At 43.2% G+C, this 21,081-nt stretch overlaps 1 protein-coding gene across 1 annotated transcript in view; it reads right to left on the bottom strand.

The window, feature by feature from the left end:
• Window positions 1-21,081, bottom strand: part of DLG1 (discs large MAGUK scaffold protein 1) — a 3,205,960-nt gene that overhangs the window by 279,006 nt on the left and 2,905,873 nt on the right. The window lies entirely within an intron of this gene.

Raw genomic sequence — 21,081 nt, 5'->3', positions numbered from 1 at the left:
CACTGTTCACTCCGATTCTGCATCAAATGCTTTCTCAGGGAATAATAGAACCAGTGTCTCACTAACAATTTCTCAAAGACTTTTATTTAAGGACTTTTCTGGCAGCAAAAAAAGGGAAGGATCCTGGAGGCCTGTGCAGGACCTTTCTTTTCTATAACTTTTTGTCAAGTTTCCAAAGTTCAGAATGTTGCCCACTCAGTCTCTTTTGCATGTGCTCCCCTTACTAGCTTTTCATGGTACCACTCGACTTAAAGGATGCCTGACATCACATTCTCATAAGCAAGCAGTTTAGATGTTTCTTTACCATTCTGGCTTGCATTAGCAATTCTCTGTCTTACCCCTTGGACTTTCCACTGCATCCAAGTTGTTTCTAACATGTATGGCTCCCCTAATTCCATTCTTCCAGGGCTTCATCACCTTTGATGGCTTTCTGGAAAAGGGTGGACTCCAAAAGTATTCCAAATGCAACAACCTGGTCCTCTGTACATACTGTTACAAAGCACTACAAATTGAATTCCTTTTTCAAGGTCCAAAACTGGCTTTGTCAGGGGCCTCCTGGATTCTTAATCTACTTTTCCTCCTTCCTTCCAAGTTTCTAAGCTATAGTAATCAACCCAAACAGCTTAGGCTACTGCAATAGTGACCTGATGGTGAACATTGTATGGTTAATGTAAGTAAACCTCACCTGTTGCAGAAACTGCCCCTCCCTCCAACCCCCTTCTTTTGGTGCAATTTCTTTTTTATTGCCAGGGTGTAGATGTGTATACAAAAAACAGAAGGTACAGAGGTCCACACCCTAAGTACCCAAAAAGACATGCACAGCAAATGGAACATCCAAAGAGGGTGCAAGAAAGCCACTAATTTGATGTAGTTTAAAAGTTTAATATACACAACGTTGAGCACTTTCATCCTTAAAAATGAACAGCAGAATGACAACATTTCCCAAAGCGTTTTAAACAGTAATGGAAAGGTGCTACAAATTAACAGGCTAACCAATCACAATGCTGGACATTGTTTAAAAACAAATGTATTACGAAGTTTAACTTTTACACTAGCCAGTTGTAAAACACTAGGCAGCAACACAATTAGCTGCTCTTAATTTTAATACACTACTGATGGACACCATGTCATTTAATCCAGGCAGAATACTAGCATTTAATCTTAAATGCCACTGAAGCTCACGATACTCTAAAATGTCTTCCCACGTCCCCCTCTTGGGTTTGGTAAAAATTTTTTTTTTTTTTAAAGAACAAAAACTTATTTGTACGTGCAAGTTGGTTTGTATAATGTGTTGCTCTCTTGTTGAGTTTGAATTTAATTTTTTTTAATAGTCCTTTCAATTTTACGAATATAAAATGAGTGGCAGTAATCACAGAAAGCTGAATAGATCACCCCCATTGTATTACAATCACAAGTCTTATTCAGCCTAAATTCTTACAGAATAGTTAACTTTAAAACTTCACTGAAAAAATACATTTTCACTGGCGGTAACAGCTGCCCTTTAACATACCTTTATTTTTCTTGGCACCATTAATTATTTCGTTGCTCACCACCCCTACTTCTAGTTTTTCTATTAAATTCATATGTCTCTTGAATGTAAAATGGGGGGGCTGTGCCTACTGTATATCTGTGACATGGGGGCCACTAGTTAAAAGCTTCCAATTACTTGTGACAATATTTTTAATGACATTAGAAGCATTGCTGAATTTAATTACCACAGAATTTTTACAATTTTTTGTGGTACTTTCATTACTATTACCTGTTGCTTCCTTGCCAAAAACTGGAGGAAAACTACTTTGTTCATTTTGATACCACCTCGGTTTTGATTTCTTCCACCAATCCCAAGGGATAATTCTCTACTGACAAACATTTCAACCAACTTATCAATTTCTTCCAAAAACCATATATCATCTAATACTATTCTAGAAATTCTCACCATCTGGCCTTTTACTAGACTCCTATTTTTGACAGGGTGGATGGATACGAGAACAGTGTAAGAAGTTATTGGATTAAGTTCGTTAAATTGGTCTAGAAGAAGATAATGGAACGGGAAAGAAAAAGGACCACTTCAATAAGACTGGTGATGTTAGGGGGAAAATCCATGTAAAAAAATGGACACAATAAAAAATAAAGATAAAACACAGCAATGAGAAATGTGAACATCTACCGTTATCAGTAAGTGAAACTTACACAACTGTACTATGTTTATTATTTTCAGTGCTGCTTGATGATTATTAAATCTCATCCAACCAGGGAGGTGGAAGGACAATGATCCACGAGACGCTGGAGAATGGTCCTAGAAAAGCCAGTGTTGGACCTGGAAAAGAAATCCAGTACATAATGCTTTGTAAAAATATGTATAGAGGATTGGGTAGTTGGCTCTAGAATGCTTCTAGAGTCTACCCCTTTCCAATAAACCATCAAAGAAAACAGGGTCTATTAGAATGTGCCATAACCTTGCCTGGAAATGTTTTATCATGGTGGGAATTACAAGAAAAGAAATAAGTCAGGAAAAAAATGGAATTATCTGAAATGACAGAGGTTATTCTTTTCCAGACCCATACTTGGAATTTCACACTTGTATATCTTTCCTAAAGGACTCAGTATTGACAGGATCATACCAGTTTGCTAAAACATGACCAGAGTATATAGAATTTGTTCTTAGTCATTCAAATTCTGAAAAATACAGAAGACAGAAGACTAGATACAAGGTACACTCTGAAAGTGGTAAGGGCATATATTGGGGATTTATTTTTCTACAGATAACCCTATATGCATGGAAAAGCAAAAGGGTGAAACCACACTGAACGACTACAACCTGGACACTCTTGCAGACACCAGAGGAATAAACCAGTTAGTCGTAGTCCAGATACAGATTTGCTGTATCCAAGACTTTGTAAGATTCTGAGCCCCCAAGCCTTTCTATATCGAAGGGAAGCCTTCTAGCTTAATCTTGTTTCTTAGAACTAGCCATTTTTTAGTTTCAGAACTCAAATCTGTTTCTTTGAGCTCAGCACCTGTTCAGAACTCATTGTAAACACTAAATAAGCTAGAAATTACTACAGCACTCAACTTAGCTCACTTGTCTAGATGAAAGCAGTTTTTAGTACTTAATAAATAAGCACCTATCCAGCATATCTAAGGGTCAGCTCCTGGTGTTTTCTCCTGTCTACCTGATGAAACTGGACATCTTGGGGCAATGCAGCAATTGCCTCATGTACACAGACAACTCTCTCCTCCTACCACCCATTACCACAACCTGCGAGAGATGCACTTATATAGCCAAACTGGAAGCAAAACTCTCTACACCCAAGACTGGACTAGATAGTCAAGAGGAGAAGGTAAACACTTGCACCACACCACACTCATCACATAGTCCCTCAAAACCTACACCACCAAAACACACACACAGAAACACAAAACACACACCTACATTCTCGGAGGCTCTCAATAAAAATCTACCGAAGCAACAGGGACCTCCAAAGCAGAAACGCAAGCAACATCCACCCCCCCCAACACAACCCAAATGACACATAGCCCCCCAAATTCAGTCTGCAACTCAACCACAGCCCTTAAGGCATAACAACGTACCCAACACTCTAGTCATAGGTGACTCTATAGTCAGGCACACTGATGTTCCACTCACCAGGCTAAACAAGGAGAAAGTTACTGTCAGCTGCCTGTCGGGTGACAGGATCTGCCACATAACGCACGCACTCAGTTCACTCCACAACAAGTACAGATATGACTCTGTCATTGTCCATGTTGGTGTGAATGAGGTGAGACGTACCTCCCTGGACTACATGAAAAGAGACATGGAGGAGCTGTCCGATCTTGTAGCCCAGGCAGGTATGACTCTAGCCCTGAGTAGCATCCTGCCATCTCCCAAAATGATACCACAGTACAAGGACAAAATGATTGACTTCAACAAATGGCTAAGCTTTTGGTGTCATTCTAAGGGGATCCAGTATCTGTCTGCCTGGGATGACATGATTGACAAACCACGATGCTTTGCCATTGATGGCCTGAACCTGTCGCCCTTGGGATTCCGGATCCTGGCTAAGGCTCTTGCCACCCCTATAGGGCCTTTTTTAGGCAAGGTTCAAATGACAAATTTACCACCGTAACAGGTACAAGCAAGCAAAATCTGAGGGTAATGTTACTCAATGCAAGTCTAAACCTCAAAATGCACTCACTTGAGGCACTCCTTAAAATGGAGAACATCGACATCTGTGCAGTGACAGAGACCTGGTTCAAGGCTCCAAAGAGCACTTCCGCATTACCAGGCTATAATTCATACCACACCTTTTGGCCATCTAAACTGGACCGAAACATTAAAGGCAGAGGCGTGTCCATATTCATTAAGGATATCCACACATCCAAGCTAGTTGCTCAGCATAATGCATCCGAGATTATCCAAGTGCAACTAACTCTGGGCAAGACCAAAATCCAAATTGTAGCTTGCTACAGATCCCCCACCATGCCCCAGACTTCCCACTCCTCATTTCTTGATACACTGGAAAATATTAGGGTACAACCTAACACTCTAATAATGGGCAATTTCAACTACCCAACCATTATATAGGAAAACTACTCATGTACCAACTCTTGTGCTCAACATTTTCTGGAATTCATAAATTCCAATGCCTTTGATGAACTTATCGACACCCCCAACCAGGGGCAGCAATATCCTACACCTGGTCATTACCAACATGGGCAACCAGTGTTCCACACCAGAGGTCAATTCCTCGTTGGTCAGATCTGTCCACAAGCTAATCACCCTAGACATCCACATCGCACCCCCACCCTCCATTAGGGAAACCACTGTAAAACATTTCTCCAAAGCAAACTTTACGCTTCTTAAGACAGAAGTGGTAAACTTCAAGACACCCATGCTGACGGGACAATACAGGTACGACTGCTGAATCCTACACAAATGCACTTTATAAGCACTTACACAAGTGCACGGATCGTGCAATCCTTAACAGAACCAAGATGCTATTCTCCAAAAAAAAAGAAGCCAATCTGGTGGTCCCCTGCCATAAACCAACTCTACAACAGAAGAAAGAAACTGTTGCAAAAAGAATTAAATCCCATGATTGGAGGAACTCCCTGGACAGCCTCAGTAAGAAGCTGAGATCCCTCATAAAATCCTCCAAAGCTAGTTACGAAAACAAAATTGCCACTGATTCTAAAGGCAACCACAAAGCACTCTATAGCTATGTAAAGAATCTTGATGGCAACACTCAGATAAGTACAGTTGTGTACACTTACCATAAATGTAGATGCTCAAGTGTATTCACTGTGGCAATCATCACACCTGGGTTACCTGCCTGCAGGTAGCCCTCAGTCGGCCCAAGTACCAGAGTCTTGGGATTTCTGTGTCGGTTACTGTCGCCTCTTCCATGACGTCAGGTCGTCAGGGGTATAAAACATGCAGACGATGCCATTACATCAGTTTTTCTTGCCCCAGATGTCAGGACCCCCAAAATAGGAAGCTATTACTTGGTGTGGAACACCTCCAGTAAAAAGTAAATACTCTGCCATAAAAGATGTCCATAAAGAGGATAAGAGGAAAGGATACAGAAAACCAGGAGGATGGAGGTAGGGAAACCAGGACAGCAACAGTGAATACACTTGAACATCTACATTTACACAACTGTGCTATGTTCTTCATGTTTCATTGTTGCAGTAATCACACACGGGTTGATTCCCAAAGCTGAAGGGTGGATGCAGTCAAGAGGGTAGGGCTGGCTAGCAGGCCTTGTAAGACTGCTGTAGCAAATCCAGCCCTGGATTTAGAAAAAATAGGTAAGTAGTAATGCTTGGTGAAAGTGTGTACAGAACTCCAGGTTGCAGCTTCCAGGATGTCCCTGGTAGTGGCTCCCCTGAGAAATGCTGTAGAGGTTGAAGTAGCTCTAGTGGAATGAGTTCTGATCCCCAGAGGGGTATGTTTTCCATGGTGCTTGTAGCAGAAATGGATGCAGTGTGCTATCCATTTGGAAATGGTTTGCTTTGAAATGGCCTTGCCCTCTGCCCCTGTAGCAAAGCTGACTAGCAGCTGGTCAGATTTTCTGAAAGGCTTAGACCTGTCAAGGTAGAACCTGAGCTGTCTGTGCACGTCCAAGCAGTGCAGGATCCTTTCCCCTTTATTCTGAAGATTAGGGAAAAAGGTTGGCAAATGGATGGATTGGTTTAGACCCACACTGGATACCACCTTGGGCGTAAAGGAATGGTTAGTCCTGAGGAAAACCCTGTCAGCATTGAAAATAATGAAGGGCTCCACCGCCATTAGTGCCTGTAACTCAGACACTCTTCTTGCTGAAGTAATAGCTAGAAGTAAGGCTGTTTTCTAGAGAAGAATTTTAAATCTGCTGAAGCAGCAGGTTCAAAGTGTGTGTGTGTGTGGGGGGGGGGTGAGCCTCTCAAGTACAAAGTTAAGGTCCCAGGTCAGGTTGGGAGTTCTCCTAGGGGACCTTAAATTGTTAGCTCCTCGCAGGAACTGTTTGATGAGTGGGTAAGAAAAAAAAGGAGGCTCAGTATTATAATGAGCAGAGATGGCAGAGGCATGAATCTTAATGGATGAGAAGGATAGGCCTCTGTGGAGCAGCTCTGCTAGGTAATCAAGGATTTGAGGTAAGTTGGACACAGCTGTGTCCTTTCCTTGAGACTGACTAAGAACAATGTCTTTCCCACTTTTCAGCATAGGATTTCCTAGTACTAGGCCTTCTGGCCTCAAGGATGACGTCCAGCACCTATTTGCTGAGGGATGCTGGTGGTACATTTAGGGAAAAGCCAGGCTGCAATGTATAGGGTTTGCAGCTGTGGATGCAAAATCTGTCCCTCCTGGTGAGACAGCAATGAAGGTGTGTGATGTAGGTGCCAGGGTGGCACTGCTGTCAGACTGCGTAGGAGTGGGTTATCAGTGCTGGTGTGGCCAGTCTGGTACAATAAAGATTGCCCTTGGCCTGTCCTGTTTGATCTTGAGTAGTACTCTTGAGAGGATGGGCAGAGGAGGAAAGGCATAAATTGAAAGGTTTTCCCATGTAAAGGATAGGGCGTCCACCTTCCAGGCTCTGCTGTGAGGGTTCCTGGTGCAAAATTTGCTCAATTGGTGATTTTTTTTTTGTGGGGGGGGGGGGGGGGGCAAAAAGGTCCACCTCCGGTTTAGCCCACCTCTGGGTTAGAAGTTTGAATGAGTTGGGTTTCCCGTTTCCACTCGTGAGGTTCCAGTAGATTTCTGCTTAAGTCATCTGCCAGTGAATTTTGCTTGCCTGGCAGGAATTGAGCTTGTAGGCACACTTGGTTGCTCAAGGCTGTGTTCCACAGAGCCATGGCTAACCTGCACAGTGGGTAAGAATGAGTTCCACCCTGCTTGTTTATGCATCACATAACTGTGGTGCTGTCTGTCTTTATCAGGAGCTGTCCTGGAAGGATAAGGTATTTGATGAAGACTGTCAGAGCATTCTGTACAGCTAGCATCTCTTTTTGATTGACATGCACGGGAATTTGTTCTGGGCTCCATTTGCCTTGAATGCATTTGCCTGCCATGTGAGCCCCCCATGCATAGTCTGATGCATCTGTTGTCGGTTTGGGCAGCAAGGGGTTGAGTGAAAGGAAGTCCCTTGTTGTGGTTGCATGCTTCTGCCCACCAAAGGAACTCTGCCCTTAGACAAGGTATGATAGGAATCACTGTTTCCAGGGTCCTGGGAATGTTGACACCAGAGACTTAAGTACCACTGAAGTTTCCTCATATGCAGTCTTGCATATGGAATTAGCAGAATGCATGAGGCCATGAACCCTAGGGCTTGCAATATTTTCCTTGCAGATAGCTGGGTTTTGTTGGCCATTAGTCTGAAAGAGTTTGTCAAATGGACCTGCTTTTCTGGAGTGAGGAATGCCATCTGGGAAGTTGTGTTCAAGCTTGCTCCCAGGAATACAATTTGTTGGCTGGGCACCACTTGTAATTTCTTTTCATTGATGGTGTACCCTAGTGAAGTTAGAAGTCCTTTTACAAATGCCAGGTGTTGAAGTAGCAATTCCTGACTGTCCACCTGAATCAGGCAATCGTCCAAGTATGGGTAGATTTAAATATTTCTCTGTCTACAGTATGCAATGGCTGGAGCCAGGCATTCTGTGAATACTCTGGGCGCAGTAGATAAGACAAAGGGAAGTGCAGAGAACTGATAGTGCACAGAGCTTGCCCTGAAACGTAGATATTTCCTGCAAGACTCCCTTATGGGGGTGTGCAGATAAGCTTCTTTTAAGTCTAGGGTGACTAACCAGGCATCCTTGGCTAGAATAGGAAGAAGCTGTTGCAGTGTAAGCATTTTGAATTTTGGGACCACCAGAAAGGTGTTGAGAATAGACAGATCCAGGACAGGGCACCAAGAGCCCTCTTTTCTGGGCACCAGGAACAGTCTGGAGTAGAAACCCTCTCCCCTTTGTTCTACTGGAGCAGGTTGAATACCCCTAATATGGAGAAGGGAAAGTACTTGCTTTTGAGCCTCTGCCCACTGGTTTGGAGGAAGGTTTGGCAACCCTCTTGGAGTTGGCAGTGAGTGGAAGTAGAATCTGTATCCCTGGGATACAATGTTTAGAACCCATCATTCCTGAGTAATGGACATCCAATTTTTTGCATGAAGGGCGAGTTTTCCTCCTAGGGGCGCAAGGACTTGGGCATTGCTGGGAAGGATAATTGGAAAGTCACTGTGAACTTTTTCCATATGGGGGTGACTTACCACTCCCTGGTTTTGAGGTGGAAACACTCCATTGTTTAGATCTCTGCATACCCTGAGACTGTAGTCTTGGTGGTCTGTTTCCCCTGGGTTTGGACTGAGAACGCATGAGAGGGAATGGAAAGGACCAGTTTTTTGAAGGCCAATGCCCATTGAATCTAGCTGGCTGCACCTGTAAGAAATCTTTGACGGTTTGCATAGATTAAGCTTTTTCTTCCATCTTTTTAAGAACTTCTGCTTTTGTGCCAAACAAACGCTCCTGATTTAATGGAGCATCTAGTAATTTTGCTTTGACATGATCAGGCAAGACTTGTTCCTTTAGCCAAGTATGCCTTCTCAGTACAGACCCAGTGACAACAGCCCTGCAAGATGCTTCTAAAGCATCAAACCCACACTGCAAAGTATGTTTACTAACTTGGTTTGCAGAACGCATTAACTCTTGTAAATCTTTACTTTCTGCACAATCTGGAAGTAACACCATTTTTGTTTAATTAGTTCCATAATATGTTGCTGGTACTGAAACATGTGAAACTGGCAATTCAAAGCCTTGATGGCAAGAGTTGCAGAGGTATATACCTTCTTACCCCATCTGTCTAAAGCTCTAGAATCCCTGTCTGAAGAGGTAAGGTTTTTGGTTGTAGTAGCCTTAATGGCTTTAGGTCCCTGGGAAATGATCTCTGTATCCGCAGTAGGATTCTTAAAGAGAAATTTGTGAGAGTCAGGTACTCTTTAGTACCTGTCAGGTTTTCTAGGAGCTGGTGGAAAGGTGTCAAGAGTAAGACTGGACTCCAAGAAGACTTCATCTACAAAATCCAGGACAGGGGGTAGAGCTAGAGGCCTGTGTTGAGGCAAATCTAAAAATTCCCTGAATCTCTTTTTGAATTGAGGATAGTCCTGGCATTCCCAGGTATGCAAGGTTTCACCAAAAGAAAAATCCTCTGGAGGGGAGGCAGAGGGAATGGATTCCTTTGCATCTGAGTCCTCATAATTAGAGAAGGGTATGTCCTGGTAATCTGAAGGGTCAGAGTCATCTGACTCCCGGTCTGTAGAATCAGGAGGAGATTCACTTCTTTGTCTTTTGGCAGGGGAAGGCTGGCTTCCCCTAATTAGAGAAGTGAGGTCTTCAGCCATTCTAAGCATTTGTTTTTGTGGCATGGGAGCTTGAGCATGCGCTTTGGACGTCGGTTTTCTAGGCGTAGTGCGAACTCTGGGCCTGAGACACTCAATAGTTTTAGTTGGAAATGAAGTTGTTGGTTTAATAGGAATATCGGTAGATCAGAATACACCCTCAAAAGCCGGTGCCTGCACAGCGGCTCTGGACCCATCCAAGGTAGAGACATCTGCAGGTTCCATAGTCAAAGAAGCATCTTGCTGCATTCCGGACTCCAAATGGGCCTCAGCAGAGTCCTGCGAATCTGTAGAAGTGGGCATCAGGGGCTGCAAAGGAACCTCAATGAGTACTGGCGGACTGGTGACTAACTTAGCGGAGGCATCGTCAGCAGTTTTTGACCCATGCGGTCTGTCTCTGCCTTTGTGCTTTTTCGGAAGATCGGTAGTCAGATGGCTTACCGAAGCCATTTTGGAATATGGAGAACGAGAGCGAAAGGATTTAGCTATAAAAATAGCCCGACGACAAATGGTTCAGGCATTAAACAAGGCACAAATCCGACAATGAGGGATATCGTGGTCTGGGTCTAAACAGGTGACGCAGTAAGAATGAAAATCTGTGAGGTATTTGCTATCCACAGGCAAGACAATTGATAATTTTTTTCTGACATCAGTTAGAGCAAGAAAAAAGAATCCCCAATGGGGTACTTAGCTTTAGAAGACTTCTGGTCTGAAACTCGAAAAAACGAAAATTTCAGGTAGCAGCCGATCGGCACTTGTGAACTGCTTCTGCTTCGGGCTCCTTCTCGGCAAGAAACACTGATGTAATGGCGTCGGCTGCATGTTTTATACCCCTGTCGACCTGACGTCATGGAAGAGGCAACATCAACCAACACAGAAATCCCAAGATTCTGGTATTCAGGCCGACTGAGGGCTACCTGCAGGCAGATAACCCAAATGTGATGACTGCAACAATGAAACATTCAAAACATCTGCTCTGAGTTACAGCACAATGGCACTAAATATTCAGAACCAACTGATATTGCCAACATCCTGGCAGATAGGTTCAGTGCTAACTTTACCCCCCTGTCATCCCCTAAAGGGCCCATCTCTATACCAGAAGAATGCAAAGTTCTTGTAATCACGGCAGCACAGGTAAAAAAAACACACTCTCCAAAGCCAAGAACACAGCACCCATGGGACCTGACAACATCCCAGGCTGCATTCTACAAGAACTACAGAATGAACTGGCACCCCACCTAAGTACCATGTTCAGTCATAGCCTCACCTCAGGCTTTGTGCCCACTGAATAGCGCACAGCAATGGTTATTCCACTCCACAAAGGGGGAGCCCCATGTACCCCGGGAACTAACGCCCCATTAGCCTGACAAGCCTGTTCTGCAAGGCTATGGAAAGTATCATCATGGAACTTATAAACAATGGCACTGGTAATCCCCAAACTATGGACCCTATCCAGTTTGGGTTTGTAAAAGGCAGATCATATCTCCTAAACCTGATAGACTTCTTTGAAGTGGGCACCAAAGCCGTAGATGAGGGTAAGGTGGTTTAAACAGCCTATCTAGATCTCGACAAGGCTTTCGACACCATCCCCCCAACTCTGGAATTACAGATAAACTCACTAAACTAGGTATAAATCCCTATGTCACAAGATGGGTTGCCAACTGGCTCACTGACAGAACCCACACTGTGAAAGTAGCAGACTCCAAATCTGACTTCAGACCAGTGATAAGTGGGGTACCACAGGGTTCAGTCCTGGGTCCTCTCCTGTTTGATATCTACTTCTCTGAAGTACAGGCTAACACAGAAGGTCTTTGGCTAATGACGTTCGCAGATGACTGCAAACTAGAAGCCATAATCGAAACTCCTAACGATGTGGACATCCTACAAAAGGGCCTCACTGAGACAGATGCCTGGTGTCAAAGCTATGGCCTCAAGCTCAATGCCAAAAAGTGCACCGTCATCCCCTTTGGTAAAAACTCTGTACCTGTGAACTACAACATAGGCGGTAGTCTACTTAACACCGAAAGTGTGATAAGAGACCTTGGGACACAGGTGGACAGTAGTCTCTCCTTTGATAATCACATTGCCACAGTAGTCAGGAAATCCTTCTATGTGGCACACCTCATCACAAATGGTTTCTCATCCAGGAAAAAAAGAAGTTATTGTTCCCCTCTACTCATCACTCATTAGACCCATTATAGAGTACAATGCCCCTTTTGGTATGTACCTCACAAGACATCTACAACTGGAAAGGCTGCAGAAATACCTCACAAAGAGGATTACCAGCCTCAAACAGATGTCCTGCGCAGTCTCAAAAAACTCCAGCTTTACTCCGTCGCATATCGCCTACTCAGAGGTGATCTCTGCCTAACATACAAAGCTATGTCAAACCCAGAGATGTTGGACATGCTCCACTTAAAGAAATCCTAATCCTTCCAAGCTACACTCTCTAGGGACCTAAACCTTGTCACCACAACAAACAGAACATGCCGGAGGGATAGATTTCTGTCCCAGAGACTTCGCATACTCTAGAATAAACTACCTATCTATATCAAACAAAGCTCTTCATTAGCACTGTTCAAGAAAAATCTTGATGATTGGATGGGAAATAAGAAATTCACCCCGGGGATCACCTCTGTGGCTCTGCTCGACAGTGACACAGGAAAATAATTTTCTTGGGTGGCAAAAGCCAGGGTAACCTTTTTGGTTGGGCTTGTATAGGCACCAGGGCCGATAGCCTAGTACCTACCTATGAACCTATAAAAATTACTCTACAGTAAAACAGTGTTGGGGAAACTTGGGAATTTTGTGCAAAGGAAGAAGATCAAATTAGTACATACTTAATGAAATAAAACCCAGACTGTTCAATGGAATGAGCCTGACGGTAAAAGTGAAACTTAAACACACTGCTCACATAAAGTAAAGACAGGATTCACAGGAGAAGGCACTACTGCTATGAAAGAATGAAGGCAAAATAAGAGTGTGGCAAAGGCTGAGATGAACAGACAGAATTACTAAAGTAATGACTATGAATTTGAAAGGGCACAAAGTAGTAGTGATGGATGGGCAGACCTGACATAGTGTGCTAAAATCCTTGAAGACATGTGCACAGAATTCCCAAATGTTTCCCCCAAAACCACATTTCAAAAGCATTTACTTTCTATCTCACAGCCATATGTCATTAGAGAAACCCACAGCTTTGATAATGCAGACCTTTTTTGACAATTTGATGTCTTTGCACTTTTGCATTTTCCATGGATGAGGAAAAGGTTACTGAAGCAATGGATTTTGGAAAATCTGTACACAACTCATATCTGGACCAAAATGAAGTATTCTACACCATCCCACACTTGGTTACAGTTGACAAACCCATCCAGCTAAGTTTAACTCCTTGTGAAACTTGATGGGTAGCAAACTGGCTCAGAAACAAAAGCCAGGAAATCAGGATGAGTGGGTTAACCTCCTCCAAGAGACCTGACTAGTGTGGCACTTCAGGCTTTAGTCCTTGTGCCACTCGTGTTTGGCATTTATTTTTTCACAGGTCAAAGCTAATGGAGCCATCATAAACTTAGATGATACCAAGCTCCTTCAGGACGGCCATTTCCAGACAAATAGCTTGTGCCAAAATCATAGCTTAAGCTAAATGCCAAAAATATATATAACAGTTTCCTGTAGCAAGCATGTAATCCCCTAAAAATATCACAGTGACAAAACACCCCTGAAAAATGAACCAATAATTAAGGACCTTGGAACTCATGCAGACAATGAGCTGTGCTTTGTTAATCATTTTTCCCTATTACAAAGTTCTTTTTCACAGCTCACCTTATTAGTAAAAATACGGTGTCCAGGAAGGTGATCATTCCACTGTATGCATCATTTACTAGGCTAGTGGTAGAGTACAATGCCTTCTTTGATATGTATGTCACAACTCAAACAACCACAACACCTTCTCACCAAAAGAATAAAGGGCCTAAATTACAAAAGCTACACTGAATGCCTCAAAGCTTTGTCCCTATCCTCAGTATTTGACAGACTACTGAAGGGCAATCTCTGTCACTTACAGGGCCCTCTACCCATCCCATCCTTTGAGACCTACTGCACAATCATAAGCACTATGGTGGTAGAAACATCCATCAAGAAATCTTAATGTCTACTGCAACCGAACATGCTGCTGAGATAGATATGCTTCACACAGAATACCACTTCTTTGGGACAGTCTTCCTCTCCACATAAAACATGGTAAGCCTCTTACTCCTAAGTGCAATCTGAACAAATGGATGGGAAACGGCAATTCATACCTTCAAACCATATTTTAGGTTTGTGTTTGTAACATCTATATGAAACTTTCTATATATATTTTAAACCAAGGTTTATATCTGAAGTATTTTACACAACAAAAAATATATATACATATTTATTTATTTGATTTTAACATTCAGATTCATTTACCTTTAAGGTCTATGTGTTTCAATGCATTTTACATGTTTAATTGAACTTGTTTATCCATTGGTTCATTTTAACTAGATTAGTTTATTTATTCATCAAAGGAAGAGAGGTTAGGTATCTGATGAAGTTATTTTGACGAAAACATATGTGGATTTACTTGTACAGCGTTACTGTGCTGCTGTGAGTTCGTTTGCTGTGCTGTGCTGCTGTGATTTCGTTTGCTGTGGATTTATTTGTGCTTGTGTCCATTAAAGAAGTTGTCCGTTTGCTGAGCTCATTGTGTGCCTTATTTCAGGTTTACTAGTTTTAATTTTGGGCACTCAGACCACTTGTTTTGGTTTATTTATAATAGGGGTAGGATGCAACTGTCTGGCCAGTTCTGGGTTATTCACACTTACAATACAAAGGACTGTGGGTTAATACGATTTAATACTGTTTAAATACAAGGGTTAATAATTTCATGGAACTGTATGATTCTGAAGATCTTAATGTATTAAAAGCACAGTAAGTACCTATGAACCAAAGAGCCGGGCTCAAACAAAACAGAAATAGATATACGCATACATTACCATTGTCAAACAGATGTGAACAAGCAACATAAAAACAGACAATGTATGAACAATACCTTACAAAATGAGTGGCACTTTATTTACATACACCTTTTAGTTCATTTTATTACCAAATAATAATAAAGTCACCCATTGTGAGCTTTCTACCACCCAATATAACATTTTCGCATTCCACCCAGAAACTACTACAATAACAAAATAATTTAACATGGCATTGAAACTAATATTGCCCTCCTCCTCCAGTAAAACCTAGGAAACTCATTTTACCGCAAATTAGTTTACAAAAAACAACTGCAATGTGTAAAAGTATCCATTATTTATGTGTGCCCTATAATAGATCTCCTATTCATCAAAAAGGGAGAGAAAGTACAGTTTTGTACCTACCATAAATGTACATGTTCGAGTGTTCACCCTGCTGCAGTCATCACACTTGGGTTATCCTGTCATCAGGCTGTCCCGCAGTCGGCCGGAATTCCGAAGTCTTGGTCCGGCGTCAGTTGCTGTCGCTTCTTCCCCGACATCAGTGCGCCAGGGGTATATATAATGCATCCGACGCCATCCTCTTCAGTTTTTCTTGCCCCAGATGTCAGGTGCCCCCAAAAAGGTGGTCAGTAATTAGTACTAAATAAAATAATTTTGTTGCACAAACACAAAATCCCTCCAGCTATAAGCAAATACATCAGGAAGGTATTGTATAGATTTAGCCAGTTAGATCAGAGGGGATGGAGGAAGGGTAACCTGGACTGCAGCAGGGTGAACACTCGAACATCTACATTTATGGTAGGTACAAAACTGTACTATGTTCATCGTGTTACCCTGCTGCAGTCATCACACTTGGGTAGAATCCCAAAGCTATGGATGGGTGGAGGAGTTATAGAGGGTTAGAGGAGGCTAGAAGGCACTGCAGAACTGCAGTGGCGAAGCCAGCCCTGGTCTTAGAGTAAAGTGGTAAGTGATAGTGTTTGGTAAAAGTGTGTACTGAACTCCAAGTTGCAGCTTCCAAAATCTCCTTGGTTGGTACCCCCCTGAGGAAGGCTGTAGATGTAGCTGTTGCCCTGGTAAAGTGGGGCCTAATGGTAGCAGGAACTGGTTTTCCATAATGGGTATAGCAAAAACGAATGCAATGTCCTATCCATTTTGAAATGGTTTGCTTTGATATAGGATCCCTAGTGAAGCTGTAGCATAGGATACAAAGAGCTGGTCAGATTTTCTGAAAGCCTTAGTTTTATCCAAGTAGTAGCAAAGTTGCCTGTGAATGTCCAAGGAATGCAGGAGTCTTTCTCCTTTGTTCTGTGGGTTTGGGAAGAAGGTGGGTAAGTGAATGGTTTGATTTAAAGACACACTGGAAACCACCTTAGGCATGAAGGAAGGATTAGTACGTAGAGAAACTCTGTCTTGATGGAAAATGAGGAAAGGTTCCACTGCCATTAATGCCTGCAGCTCTGAGACTCTTCTAGCTGAAGTTATTGCTAGCAGCAGGGCAGTCTTCCATGATAGGAACTGTAGATCTGCAGAGAAAGCTGGTTCAAAGGGAGGTAGCGTAAGTTTTTCCAGAACAAAATTGAGGTCCCGTGTTGGTGTAGGTGCTCTCCTGGGGGGCCCAGTGGATGCGAAAATAAGGGTGGTTCTGTGTTGTAATGGGCTGAAACAGCTGATGCATGGATTTTAATGGAAGAAAAAGAAAGTCCTTTGTGCAACATCTCAGTTAAATATTGTAGAATATGAGGCAGGTGAGGCTGAAGTGTGTTTTGGCCTTTAGTTTGGTTGCACGCACAAAACCTTTTCCATTTGTCCGCATAGGCCTTCCTGGTGCTGGGCCTCCTAGCTTCCAGAATAACATCCATAACTGCTTGGGAAAGAGGAGTTGGCTGAATGTTTAGGTGATTTTCCATGCAGCCAGAGTTAAGGTTTTTAACTGGCTGTGAAGAATCTGATTGTTTTGCTGTGTGAGCAAATGGGCAGTTTGTGGTAAAATCCAAGGTGGACCTTGGGCCATATTCCTCAATAGTGGGTACCAGTGCTGGCGTGGCCAGGCTGGGGCTATGAGTATCAGTCGTGGTCCCTCCTTTCTGACTTTCAGAAGCATCTTTGTGAGGAGAGGCAATGGAGGGAAAGCATATACTGTCAGGTTTTTCCAGCTGAATGAGAGTGCGTCCACTTTCCAAGCTTGATGGTGAAGTGTCCTTGTATAAAATTTTGTTAGTTGGTAGTTTTGAGGACTGGCAAACAGGTCTATGTCTGGAAGGCCCCATTTTTGAGTTAACATTGCAAATACTTGTGGATCCAGTTTCCACTCGTGGGGATCCATGATGTTTCTGCTGAGGTTGTCTGCCAACGTGTTCTTTTGTCCTGGCAGGAATTGAGCTTGTAAGTGAACTTGGTAAGCCAGAGCTGTGTTCCACAAGGTCATTGCTTGCCTGCATAGAGGGTAGGAGTGTGTACCCCCTTGTTTGTTTATGTACCACATTACTGTGGTGTTGTCCATCCATATAGTAAGTTGTCCTGGATGTAATAGATTCTTGAAGGCTGTCAGAGCATTCTGTACAGCTAGCATCTCTTTTTGATTGATGTGCCGATTCCTTTGATCTGCAGACCATATGCCTTGAATGCACTGCCCTGCCATGTGTGCCGGCGTAGTCCGATGCAGCTGTTGTCATAGTTTGCCTGGCTGGGGGTAAGGTGAAAGGCTGACCCTTGTTGAGGTGACATGCCAGTGACCACCATAGAAACTCATGTTGTAGGCAGGGGTTGAGAGATATCATTGTATCCAAGCTGTGGCTGTGCTGAGACCATACGCTTTTTAGGTACCACTGTAATTTCCTCATATGCAGCTTTGCAAATGGTATTAGTAGTATGCAAGATGCCATGAAGCCCAAGGCCTGCAGAATTTTTCTTACAGGTAGTTGGGTCTTTGTTGCCATTGTTTTGAAATATTGTGTCAGTTGCAGTTGTTTGTCTGGCGTCAGATAAGCCTTCTGGGCCGTTGTATTCAAGCTGGCACCCAGGAATGTCATATTTTGTGAGGGTACTAGTTTTGATTTCTTTTCGTTTACTGTGTACCCCAGGCAACTTAGAAGATGTTTTACAAAAGCCAGATGTTGTAAGAGGATGTCCTTGCTTTCTGCTTGGATGAGGCAGTCATCCAGGTATGGGTATATTTTAATTCCTCTTTGTCTGCAGTATGCAATTACTGGTGCCAGGCATTTTGTGAAGACCCTGGGTGCAGCAGATAAGCCAAAGGGCAGTGCAGAGAATTGATAATGGGTTGAACCTGCAATGAAACAGAGGTATCTTCTGCAACTTTGTCTGATAGGGACATGCAGGTATGCCTCCTTGAGGTCCAACGTTACTAGCCATGCTTTCTTGCCCAACATGGGAAGAAGCTGCTGTAGCGTTAGCATCTTGAACTTGGGTACTTGTAAGAAGGTGTTTAGAATTGAAAGGTCCAGAATTGGTCTCCAGGCATTGTCCTTTCTGGGAACTAGAAAGAGTCTTGAGCAAAATCCTTGGCCTTGCTCTCCAGTAGGTACCAGTTGAATGGCTCTTATGTCCATGAGAGCTGTAATTTGTGTCTCTCTGCCCATTGATTTTGTGGCAAATTTGGCATTCCTCTTTTCATTGGCAAGGTGTGAAAATGGAATCTGTATCCTCATGAAATTATGTCTAGGACCCATTTGTCCTTTGTGACAATGTGCCAGTTGTCTGAAAAAAGTGCGAGTTTTCCTCCCAAGGGGGCTGCCAAGAGAGTGCTGCTTGGCCAGATGAGATGCAAGTCACTGAGTTTGCCTTCTGGTAGTTTGGGACCTGTCTTCTCCCTTCTGTGCTGCAGTGCCCCATTGTCGAGGTTTGTACTGGGCTTGTGGTTGTCCTCTGCCTCTTGGACGTCTGTATTTACCCCTCTGTGGCCGGTCAGTAGCTGGAAAGGACCAATTTTTTGTTGGCCAATTTCTGCTGAAGCAAGGGGGCTGTACCTGTAGGAAATCTTTGACTGTCTGCATAGATTTTGCCTTATCCTCCATTTTCTTTAAGACTTCTTCTGCTTTAACTCCAAAAAGAACATCCTGCTGTAAGGGAGCATCTAGAAGCTTTGCTTTAACATGATCAGGCAGAGTTTGCTTCTTTAACCAAGCATGCCTGCGTATAACAGACCCAGTGACAGCTGCTCTGCAGGAAGCCTCCAAAGAATCAAACCCACATTGTAAAGTATGTTTGCCCACCTGTTCAGTTGCATGCAACAGATCCTGCATTTCTTTCAATTCAGACTGTTGAGGGAGTGTGCTCATTTTTTGTTTTAACTGAGACATTAGAAATTGCTGATATTTTAACATGTGAAACTGGCAATTTAGTGTCCTCATAGCTAGAGTGGCTGAGGTGTAAACCTTTTTCCCCCACCTGTCTAGTGCTCTGGAGTCCCTTTCAGAGGGTACAGGATTTTTAGCGATAGAAGCCTTAGCCCCTTTGGGACCCTGGGAGAGAGTCTCTGGATCAGCAACAGGACTTTTGTAAAGAAATTTGTGGGACTCCGGCACTCTATAGTATCTGTCAAGTTTGGCTGGAGCAGGAGGCAGGGAGTCTGGGTTCAAACTGGATTCTAAGTAAACATCATCCACAATGTCTAAAACTGGGGGGATGGCAAGTGGTCTGTGCTGGGGGAGTAAGAGAAACTCTCCGAGCCTCTTCTTTGTGTCAGAGTAGTCCTGACCTTCCCAGTGAAAATGTTCCCTCATAGTGTGTAAAGTTTCCCCAAAGGAGTAATCTTCAGGAGGAGAAGCTGAGGGAATGGAATCCTTAGCATCAGAAGCTTCATAAGGGGAGAAGGAGTAATCTTGGTCCTCAGAGGAGCCTGAAGAAATAGACACTTGTTCAGAGGATGCATAATCTTCCTCTTGTCTAGACCTTTTGTCAGGAGGGGGTTGGGAACCCCTGATTAAAGAGATCAAATCTTCAGCCATTTTGAGCATCTGTTTCTTAGGCATGGGGCCTTGAACAGGGGACTGAAGTGCAGCCTTTTTAGGTTTAATAGGAGTCTTCATCTTAGAATATGTTTTAAAGGTGAGCATCGTTGGTCTGAAGACGCCTTCAGAAACCGAAGATGTTTCTGCAGCACCGACATCTTTTTTAACAGTGTCGTCGGTAGGGGCTGAACAAAATGGCTGCGTCGGCCTGGTACTTTCCACCAAAAGTTCCAAAGCGGTCTCGGGTTCCAGATCTGCAGTAGTCAGGGGCTGCGTAGGAGCCTCACTGAAGACCGGAGAACTGGGGACCGGACCAGCCGAGGCCCCGGAGTCTGGCTTGGGTCTAGGCTGCCTGTCCTTATCCTTGCTTTTTTTGTGCACGCCGGTAGTCGGTTGCTCCGATGGCATAACGTAATTAAATTTTCTACCGAAGTAGTGTCGTGCGAAATCAAAGCGTCATTTTATAGTACGCTTATTGAACCTAGCACAAAAATGACAACTAGTGACGTTGTGGTCTAGGCCTAGGCAAGGTATACAGTAAGAATGAAAATCCTTATGAGGTATTTGCTTCCCACAAGAAATACAATTGTTAACTTTTTCTGACATCGGTTTGAGGCAAGAAAAGTTTCCCCAATGGGGTACTTAGCTTTATTGAAGACTTTGGTCTGAAATTCGAGTTCGAAAATCTCAGGAGTCGGCCGACCGGCACTTGCGAACTGCTTCTGCTTCGGGCACCGCGCGGCAAGAAAGAATGGAGAAGATGGCGTCGGATGCATTATATATACCCCTGGCACACTGATGCCAGGGAAGAAGCGACAGCAACCAATGCCGGACCAAGGCTTTGGAATTCCGGCCGACTGCGGGACCGCCTGACGACAGGATAACCCAAGTGTGATGACTGCAGCAAGGTAACACGATGAACATCCATGCACTTCTTTCACATTTTCATACTAACTATACTAAATATACATCCCTTACTCTTTATAACACTGTTGCAGTTTAATATGCACCCCTGAACTACACTGAAAATAATCTTCAATACTGAAGTCAAGACTGGGCTTATACACAAATGTAAAAAATGTTTTCTGTATATAAACTCCATTACATAAAGCCATGTGCAACTTAAAGAATAAGTCTTTGTAATAATTCCTAGATAAAAAAAAAATCCGAAAACGTAAGTAACAGATTCACACTGTTGTAAGCAATGACAAAACAGTCTATAACATTAACCTGAAAGATACAAAA

This window comes from Protopterus annectens, chromosome 4.part1 (assembly GCF_019279795.1).
Source record: "Protopterus annectens isolate FY-2018-M chromosome 4.part1, PAN1.0, whole genome shotgun sequence".
Classification (NCBI taxonomy): Eukaryota; Metazoa; Chordata; order Ceratodontiformes; family Protopteridae; genus Protopterus; species Protopterus annectens.
This window is presented reverse-complemented; position numbering and strand designations above follow the sequence as displayed.